This window comes from Poecilia reticulata, chromosome 1, assembly GCF_904066995.2.
Source record: "Poecilia reticulata chromosome 1, P_reticulata-male-v2, whole genome shotgun sequence".
In the NCBI taxonomy this organism is placed as follows: domain Eukaryota; kingdom Metazoa; phylum Chordata; class Actinopteri; order Cyprinodontiformes; family Poeciliidae; genus Poecilia; species Poecilia reticulata.
Genome location: NC_088830.1, coordinates 23593034 through 23602391, shown reverse-complemented (window position 1 = coordinate 23602391; position 9358 = coordinate 23593034).

Below are 9358 nucleotides of genomic sequence, written 5' to 3'. Positions count from 1 at the left end.
TTTTTTTTTAAATTATTATTATTATTTCAATTGTAAAAAAAATAAAAAATTATGTAGTAATAATTGAAAAAAAATCTTACTTAAAAAAAGTATGAGTCCACAGAATTGATTAAATTAATTTATAAAATGTATTTCTGTGTGTTTCATTAGAATGTGATGTGAGATAACTACTTTTAGTTACTCATGAAAAGTAACACTAAAAGACAGACATATCTATAGTTACAAAGTAAGAAAAAAAAATCTGATTTAGTAAATAGTTATGCCATCCAGCAATATTTCAATATTTAAAAGCAAAACAAACAAACAAAAAAAAAAAACTGAAAGAAAAAAAGTATCTTTGAGAATCTGACCAAAATTTGTTTAGTTCAGTGAACTCCAGGGTATGAAGGGTTGCAGACCTTTGGAGTGAAGCATGAGGTGAGCAGCCCGCCACAGACAAGTGAACAGCTCTGTGAAATAAACCCCGAGACTGAAGCTGCTGGAAGTGCTCCGTACAAACTGGGAAACGGAGCGAGTGTGCAGCGACAGAGACGTGGCGGACACGGACCTGCGTGGATACGAGCTCGCACGGCAGGCTTGTTACATCCATCCGCCAGGTCCGAGGTCAGGCTGGGACACAGGTTACCACAGGGTTAAAGCCTCCTGCACATGAGAAAAACAGCAGAAACAGATTTAGGAGTGAGGCGGATGCCAAGAGTGCCATCTGTTTTAGCCCCCTCTCGCTCTCCCCCAAAACACCCCGTTTCCACAGCTTGCTCCATCTTTGTCTCTGTGCACATTAGCCCCCTTTTTCCCATCCCTCGCCTGAGCAACAAACACATTTTCTCAGCAGCTAAATATTACTGTGGATTTGTTACCAGAGCACCGCTCGAACACTGATAATGAACTAAGATGGTATAGATATGAGGACTGGGTTGGGGGTGGGGTAGATGAAGGGTGTAGTGGGGGATAAGTCCAAATTTGGCAACCGTCTCAAGTGTAATGACACCTCCATCTCTGTGGAAAACCATCCCCTTTTGTCTTCACTTGCATGGAAGCTCTTTCTTTTTACTGTTTTGTTCCCAGAAAGCCCATGGAACATTTGCCAACATTTTTAAGAGCTGCGAAAAGCAGGATTTTTTTCTTCTGTTTTTTTTTTTTTTTTTTAAAGTCTTCCACCTCGCAGGTGTTTCTTTTTAAGGCGTGCTCAACAATGCCAAGCTCGTCTTGGCTCGCCTTGAATGCCGTGAGCCCTTGGGGGGGGGATGAGGAAGAGAGAGAGAGAAAAAGAGAGGCAGAGAGAGAGAGAGAGAGAGAGGGGGGGGGGGGGGGGAAGGTTGAAGAAATCTTATTGATTAGCAGTTTGACGCTTCCCTTTTTTTTATCTCGCAGTCGCTCTCCTTTTCTGTTTCACTCACACCATCTTCATACAGTTTTTTAAGTGCTGATAGGGGATGAGAAAACCTTTTCAGGACAGGCCAAGTTAAAACAAACAAACGAAAAACAAACTTAAGCAGAGCAAAATATCTCAGATATAGAACTGCTGAAAGGGGCTGAACTATCAGAGAGCAAAGTTGGATCATATGTTTGAAAATTGCGGTTTCAGTTTCTGTAAAAGTTGACGTGAGAAACTGATGAAAAGTTCTTGACTGTGATACTTCAAGTCAGCAGTGGCTCGTTTATTGATAGATGTCCATAAAATGGATTCTTTCCTACCTGAATGTAGACAAAAATTATGATCTCCAGATTAGATCAGACTTCATTGATTAGTTTGCTAATACTAACCCAGAAGAACCTACAAAGATTAGATGGGTAAGTAACGTCTGTGAACCTCAGTCAGTGACTTTCTCAACTAGATCTAGGTCTAGACTTTGACTAGGCCATTTTAACATGTTGATATGCTTTGATTTAAACCTTTCAATTGCAACTCTGCTTACATGTTTGAGGTTTTTGTCCTGCTAGAAGCTCTATCCAGATTCCCATTACTTCTGAGCAGCCTTCTTGTTCTGCTGAACAAATACAACCCCACAGGATGATGCTTCCATCACCAGGTCTCTTATTTTTCTGCCACACTTTAAATCTTACTCCAAGTAAGCCAAAAATAGTTATTTCTGGACTCATTGATCATAGCATAGCTGTGCCCTACTAACTTTCTCAAATGATCAATTCAAACAGAGCTGATCTTCATAATCACCTCTAATGGATAGAGTGAAAGGGATGAGAGAAATGCATCATCACATTTGCCAGATTTGTTTTTGTAAAAAAACCATGTGTCATTTTCCTTCCTTTGTGTTATTAATCTATCCTAAAATGTTTGTGGTTGCCATGTGACAAAATTATGAAAACGTATGAACAGTTTTCCTAGGGCCCTCTGTCTCTCACACTGGGCATAGCTAATATATTGCATAATAAATCGATTTAGTATTTGAGCATGAATTAGCTAAAGAATTATGTGTTACTCAGTGAAAAAAAACATCGTTTGTTTGGGATAATTTGTTTGCAGTGTATCTGCTACAAAATCTTGTGAGGAATTTTAGAAGAAGAAAAAAATCTGTAAACGTCTTGGAAAGCCAATTTGGCTGAAGTTGTTGACAAAAAACATGGCCTTCCATCACATTTTTTTTACACTTTCAGTACTCTTATGTAATTATTTGCTTTGAGTCAAATTAGATTAGTTTGATATATTTGTAACTTTCAAATCTTTAAATATGTGCATTCGATCCCCTCACTGTGAAATGTGAAATGCACCAATCAATCATCCAGAAGCAGAAATTGGCCAGTTTTTCGCTTAATTTGTTCTAAAGAGTGACTAGCAGGTCAGGCACAAACACATCAACAAGCAGCCTGTTCTCTGACGCACTCTGATTTGAGTTTATTTAAAATCAGCCTAAATGTCATGGACATTTGATTCATATGTAATTTTCTGACGGAATCAAAATTACAATCTCTATAAAAGATAAACCTGGAACTTGTCAAAATTTGAATTGACAAAATGTCACAAGTTCCAGGTTTTTCAGACCGGAAAGTCTGGAAAGATAACCAGAGATTGGTATCAGCCAGGAAAAACCTGAGCAGTAATATGTATGAGAAAAGTAATAATTAAAACAAACAAACAAACAAGGTCAAGCATCTCCCCCGTGTCCCTTCAGGATAAGTGGGAGTAGACAATCGATGTAACAATGAATACAAACAGCTCTTTATAATTTACTCATTGTGACAAGTACGTCTCCTGAGACTTTTCTTTATAGTTTAATCATTTAAAGACAAATTTTACCTCCTATTATTCTAACATGTTGAATGCAAATAGTGAAAAAACAAAACAAAAAAAAAAACATGCTGTTAAATTGTATTTTTTTTTAAACAAATCCATGGTCAGAAAATATTAAGCTTTCAAATTACTTACATGTATAAGTCAGTAAAAATATAGACTGAAAATTAATCAGTTTTTTCCTGGCCTTGATCACCATTTGAAATAAGACAAAAAAAAAAATTTAAACATTAAATGAATTATATATTGGTTTGTTATTTTACTATTATTTTTATTGGCATTTTATTGCCAATTTTATCTTAAAAGTTGATTTATTTCTATTACCTATCTGTGATGCCATAAATATTGTTGAGCACTTTGGTGAGCTGAGGTTGTAAATGTGCCATGCAAAATAAACTTTGAACTGAATTGAATTAAGAATTATATTTTACAGAAGCAATATTCAATAATGCTTCAATTTTAGCAGAATATCTTAACTTTTGTGCAGCAAATCCTTTCCAACCCTCTGGACACGGATTCAACTGAAACTATTGATTCAGTGAGCAATTAATTTAATTGTTCAGAAGCGAATGTCGGCCTGTCTAGAGAGCACCCTTCCTTTCGTTCTTACCCCATTTCCCCTCCTGAGATGAACGACACAATTTGGTTAAAGTCTCGGAGAAAAGGTTTAAGAAGCCGACTTGTAAGAGTATGTTTAAACTGTCGTCTTACAAGAGTACATGTACGTTTACGTTTTAAAATGCCAATTTCCTGCTGTAATTACAAACCCACGTTGTGCGCTGGAGGCCGAACTGTTATGACTTCATGAAAGAAACAGTGAAGGTGCTGCCAAGGAAGCCCCATGAAAAGGTGTCTGAGGATCTCCCCCCCTCCACATCCAGGAAACTTGTGTGTGCAGAATATTCAGTGCAGCTGTAAAACTGCAAAATTAATCAGATAAATTTGGGACAGATCAATCTCAGCTTGTAGGTTTCGTAAGGATGTTTAGGAAGACCAATTCAAACGAAAGCGGGAAACTCTGCATCTATCTAAGTTATTGCATTAATAAAAAATAAATAATTTGAATAAAATGACATAAACTATGCAAGAATGTGAATAGTTTTGGTAAATAAATATCCATTAAAAATGTATATACACTGAGAGCTATTTAGGTGCATCTTAGCTGTTAAATGCATGTAATTTCTACTCAGAAATATTAATTAAAATCTGTCAAATGAAATGGATTCAAATGACTGTGCCAATGTTATTGGTGAAATTCAAATGTCCTGCTTTTTTGTTCCATTTAAACCTAATCTGAGAGATGTTACTGAAATGTTTCAGCTGTTTCAAATATATATTTTATTATTTTTTATTTTTTTATGAGCTGGTTTCTTGAAACTGCTGACCGGGTAAACCTCCATTATGAAAATTACTACCCACATAATGGGTTAAAATTACGTATTTTCTACAGCACCGAAATTATGTTATTTTTATTTATTTATTTAGTTTGTTTTTGTTTACAGTCTCAGTGGGTTCTTTCGAGTTAAGAACAGTGTTACTCTGCAGAGCCACCTAGTGGTAGAAAAAATAACAACAACTGCTGTGTTGGAGCTATTGTGATACCTGTGCAAGGTAATGAGGCAATGAAATACAAAATGTAACAAGACTAGACTGGAGAGCACAATAAAACAGGAACAACCTAAAACAAATATTGGTATATTTCATACTGTTTTGTGCTGTCTGCACATATTCTTTTTCTGGCTGAATTTACAGTTCAAATAATAAGAATGCGTAACAAAAACATTTTTTTTTCCTGCACACAATCAAATTGATTTCTGAATTAAACAGGGAGGAAAACAGAGAAAAGACAGGTGGAGTGCCAGGATATGCCGGCTGGATGGAAAGAAACAGGATGGGAGGGGAGGGGAAGGGGGGGAGGACACAGAGAGAGGGATGAAAAGAGAGAGCTGGGAAAGAAGTGCCATCTGTTTTTTTTTAGCAACAACGAAGATAAAAATGGGAGTAGTGCTCAGAAGCAGAATGTTAGCAATGAGTCCGAGTGGGAGATGACTCTGCGAACGGGGTGTTTAGGGGGCTCCAAGGAACGCTGAGAGGTAAGGGAAAAAGGGCAGATATGAGGGAGGTGGACAGATGGAAAACAGAAAGATGAGAGACAGAGGAGCAGAGATTGGGTCTGGCAGCCGAGTGAGCGCGCTGGCCACGCACACATCAGGAGGGGACGTGACTCGACACACCGACTCTGCCCAGCTGGGTCAACGCTCTGCACAGCCATGTTGTTTTGGCATGCCACTCGCTTCGCTCAAACACACACTCGCACGAACCTACAAACAAATCCTGTCACCTCCCGGCCCGCTCCCTGTCTCATATCTAAACACACACTCGTGCGCCGGCGAACACACAGAGCTCACACCCAAAATGCCACGGTTTTGGCCAGTGCTGGACAGGCGGGTGAGGGCCCCGGACTAATGGAAACGCCAAACTCGTTACTCTAACGCTGGGTGACAAGGGCACCTTGGGCTGCAGATGTTCCTGCTGATGACAGATGGAGCCTGGCACTGCCAGGGGACAGTGGGCCAGGCCCGCGCCAGCTTCATGCCACCTGCACCCCTCTTCTGTACCCCTCCACACAAACATGCACACTCTCCCTCCCCGCTTCCTCACTTGGCCTATCTCTCCTGAACACTGGCGCACTGCTTTCCCCTTTGTACCCCCACCTCCTATTTGCATGTCTGTCCCTGTCGCCATCACTCTTCCTCTTCCACTTTCTCACACACTGGGAAGACGCCTTTCCCACTTTGCCCAATGTTACGATGACTGCAAAAAGGTAACTATGACAGTGGCAAAATGTTCTGGATCCAGCCTTACGGTAGCAGGAGTGATCCTCAGCCTGAGGCACACCAAGTAGGACTCAGCAAAAGAATCAGTTTGCTGCAGGGTTGTAAAAACAAAACAAAACACATAAGTAATGTTTGCTTCATTTACTTCGACCCTCTGGTCTGATGGCTGAGTGCATCCCGCAGCTATCTTCACTTTTGGGCAGAATGAATGTGGATTCCAGATCAGCCAGTGCACGGTGCCGACTGTAATGAGGCTATTTATCATAATGGAAGTAGTGACAGACTCCTGGAGGTGATTTCCTGGTCTGGCTCAAAGAGACGGTCCACCAGGATAATTTGTTTGATGCTATTGGTAGCCAGATTACCAAAGAGTTTTCATCTGTAAATCTAATCCTGATGATGTTAGTGTCTGCTTTGGGCTCACTGTCCTCAACATGATCAAAGGTGTCTCTTTAGTGACTGGAAAACGAATATAGATTATGGCTAGAAAAAATTTAGAAACAGCACAACAATACCTCCAAAACTGTAGCTTCGAAAAGGTGCTCCTGTGGTCCCAGTGTGGCCCAATACAACAGATGAGCTGCTGAAGCTGGAATTGCAGAGGAAGTTAATGTTTTTTTTTTCCTGGAAGACAGGTGAGAGCATAGACAACGTCAACCAGCATCAGAACTGTACCATGGATCAGTTGAAGAAAGTAGCTTGATCTGATAAATTGTGTTCTCTTTCATGTCACATGGATGGCCTGGTGTGAGAAACATGTGGTGTCAAGATGCACTTGGGAACAAGACATGATAGCAAAAGAAGAGGCTTTCATCCTTCAACCCAGTGGCAGCTGGTGAAAATAATTCTTGGTGGGGCTGATGTGCCAACAGAGTGCGCTAGTCCAGATTTAGGATTTAAATGTTGGAAAAACACTACAATTTCACAAAAATATAACATTCCACATGCAAAAAAATAACAAATAAAACAGTGCAAAGTTAGTTAAAAGTAAAAGGGCTCTTCAAGTACTTAGTTAAATCAGTGTCAACAGTTAATCTTGAATCAGGCCAAATACTGTGAAAAATATAAAAGAGCCCACAAATTCAACTCTGAACAGTAACAAGCTTAATTTTCTTTTTTGAGACATAACTTTTGAGAGTCAACTAATGGCAGACAGCAGAGGCCTTCCTACCAAAAAGAAACACAACCACACTGGTACAGGCTGAAATAATCACAGCTACAAGCATAAAATTAACCCAGAAATCCAGAGGACTTAACCAGGCTCTGCTGAAGCCACACCACAACACCAAGCAATCTCCCTGGATTTATCTGACAATCAGACACTCTGCAAAATCGTACATATACTAAAGTTCAAACAACTGAGTCACCAAGCCGCACTGCAGCTCCTCCACAACAGCATGTCAGAGCAACAGTGAGACCCAGAAAACATTATATTAAGCAAACATTGCACTGAAAAAAAGAGAATGGAGGTCTAACTTAAAGAAAGCGTTAATTTGCTACATGTAATTGAATTAAGTTTACCAAATTTATTTTATTTATATTTTTGTTAACTTATAAAATCATTAAGAATATCATTTTATAACGTTATTCCCTCATCGAAAAGAAATCTGGATTGTTGCTTTGATTTTTTTTTTTACTCGTGTTTGAGAAATCTTTGAATCCCCCCTGACAGCCATTTTGGGGTGCCTAAACGCTTGCTCACACAAAGCGCCACCTTCAGTCTCACCTCTTCCACTCAGCTCCATCAGACCAGCAGCAGCAGAAGCAATTAGCAAACAACCTGCCAAACTTATCACATGAACTACTTCTCAGTCCAACTCTCCTAAGAACCGTTGTGACAGCATAATAGAGTAGCATTGTTTGAATGACCTGCTGAAGGCGTCGGGTCAGAAAGACACAGAGGCCCAATTTTAAGGTGGTAAATTTCTTTGAAGTTACATTTGATATATATACAGCATTTTTACAAGTGAAGGTGACATAATTACTTGGTTGTGCTATAAAATGGCACAATGTGCCTGGAAAATACATAATCCTGCCCCTTTTTTAAAAAAAAAAAGAAAATACATATTAGCAACATTTGCAGCAGCAACAGCATTATCCTAACCAGAGCAACAGAAACATAACATTAACCATAGCAATGTTCATAAGTGATAATCAGCCAAAGGCCAAATGAAAGCAGCTGATGAAAAGGAAATATAAACAGTGGAAAAGAGCAAAGTAATATGGAAGATAAAACTTATAATGCTTATGAGCAATAGAAGCTACTTATCATCAGGAAAATCCTCTGCACTGTGATTCAAGGTGGAGAATTTGGTCTAAGCTCCCCTCCACTGTCATCACCATCAACTTTATCACCATGACAACCCAACATGAAGTTTCTAGCCAATGTTTCTGGCATCCCAAAACACATTAAATTCAGTGATGCTGATTGACCAAATGTTTATTGCTTTTCCCTACCAACCACATGATTGGCTATTTAGCTTCACTTCTGAGGCATCTCAGAAGAGAAATGATAGGAGTCTGTTGGGAGAAATTTGATGTCGAATGAAAGTCTGTTGGTGGAAATATTGTGCAAATAATTCAGATTACATTCAGGCACACAGTATTAAGGACAACTGGCATTGATAATACACATTTTAAATTGTGTAGTACAATTATTATTTTTTTGACCCCTCCACCTCTTCCACATCTGGGAGTGCAGAACCCCATTCCTGGGGTTCGTGACCTTCACTGCATGTCTTACCCGATTCTCTCTACACTCATTCCCTGTCTGACCTGCTGCAAATAAAGGCCATCAGTGTCAGAAATATCTTGAAAAAAAGAATTCAAACATCCAGAGGACTTCTACCTTGGTGATACATCCACCCACTCGCGAACATTCAACCGGTGACGTGACAATTTGTGACCCACTTGAGGTTCCCTGCCTTGCCCAGAGGCAAATGTTGCAGTGGACGAAGCTGAAATTGAACTCATGACTTATTAACTGTAAGAGTACTAATCTACCTGTTGACCAACACTTTCAAACTTACAGAACTTAAAGAATTTGCTGCTAACACCTTGGTGCCATAATCCACAGCACACCTTCAGGGGTCCGCCTGACGTCTGTGCCTCAACAGATCAGGGATGTTTTGGCATAAAAAAAGACAATGCTGACACACTGTTATGCAAGTGTTCGCAATGTTATGCCTAACCTATCTCCCACAACTAAATGTTGATGAAAGGTGATCTCCTGAGGACAGAACGCATACGCCATGACCACAAAGAGTGGAAAACT